At 39.2% G+C, this 1,341-nt stretch overlaps 1 non-coding gene across 1 annotated transcript; it reads left to right on the top strand.

Annotated features, from left to right (window-relative positions):
• The first annotated feature begins 526 nt into the window (after window positions 1–526).
• On the top strand, window positions 527–634 carry LOC122917873. The gene has a single exon (XR_006386500.1). It is a non-coding gene; the product is annotated as a U6 spliceosomal RNA (small nuclear RNA).
• The last annotated feature ends 707 nt before the right edge of the window (window positions 635–1,341 follow it).

The raw sequence follows: 1,341 nt of genomic DNA, 5'->3' as shown, positions 1-1,341 counted from the left end.
CCCCTACTCTGTGTCATTCTTGGAAGTACATCCACATAGTCTCCAACAGAGCTCCTTATTAATTTTCCTGTATTATTTTTTCCTAACTCCAAGATACCAATCAACTCACTGAGCCACTGGTTGTGATTTAGTATGACTTAAAAAAAAAAAAAACAAGATTTTATTGAGGGGCACCTGGGTGGCTCAGTTGGTTGTTTGCCTTTGGCTCAGGTCATGATCCCAAGGTCCTGGTATCAAGCCCCACATCTGGCTCCTGCTTCTCCCTCTCCTTTTCTCTCTCTGTCTCAAATAAATAAAATTTTAAAAATATTTTTAAAAAATAGTTTATTTATTTATTTGTCAGAAAAAGAGCACAAGCAGTGGGAGTGGTAGACAGAGGGAGAAGCAGGTTCCCCACTGAGCATGGAGACCAACACAGGACTTGATTCCAGGACCCTGGGATCATGACCTGAGCTGAAGGCAGATGTCCAAATTACTGAGCTACTCAGGCATCCCTGAATCAGTATGATTCAACGTATCTCCTTCTGTGCTCACTTTGGCAGCACATGTACTAAAATTGAAATAATACATGAGAAGATTAGCATTGCTCCTGTGTAAGGATGACACAAAAATTCATGAAACATTCCTAAAAACAGCACATGTCTCCTTCCATACAAACTGGACAACAAAATATACCTCTCAAAACTGCCTGTGGGGAGAATTTTCCTATAACAGAGTTTTTCGGGGTCACCAGTGAATGGGGCTGTAATGCAGCAACCATTCACTTCCTTGTGATATTACCACACCTTGCATACATATTTATAAACTGAGGAGGGTGCTTTTTCCTCCCTGGAAATGTCACATGTATATAGTGGACTTCCCATGGGGCTCTAAGGTGCATGGAGGGTCATGTGTTGAGGCAGTAGGAATATACCTCATGTGACTATGATCCTTTTGCTTATACAGTTTGCTTGTACCTCTTACATCTACCATTCCCTTTAACAAAGGAATAGCCTGGTACACATCCAAATATTTTGATTCAGTGAAATACATTATCATGTTCATGATAGATATTTTGGGTCACATAGTCACTTGCTATCCTTTGTTAGGGAGTTTAGTCTCTTTGGGGACCCAGCTGCAAATCAGAATCTGCTTTTCAAATGGAGGATAGTTATCATGAAGTTAAGGCATACCTTACTTCAAAACTTAAGTTATATTGAGTCTTCCGGTCTATGAACATGTCATGACTCTCCATTTATTTAGGTCATTGATATTTTAATCAGCATTTTGAGTTTTTTGCCATACAGATCTTGCATATATTTTGTGAGATTTGTTCTAATTTTTGGAGCAATTGTAAACAGT

This window comes from Neovison vison, chromosome 9 (genome assembly GCF_020171115.1).
Source record: "Neovison vison isolate M4711 chromosome 9, ASM_NN_V1, whole genome shotgun sequence".
Taxonomy (NCBI): domain Eukaryota; kingdom Metazoa; phylum Chordata; class Mammalia; order Carnivora; family Mustelidae; genus Neogale; species Neogale vison.
The sequence above is the reverse complement of the archived record's forward strand: the minus strand, read 5'-3'. Positions and strand labels throughout refer to the sequence as shown.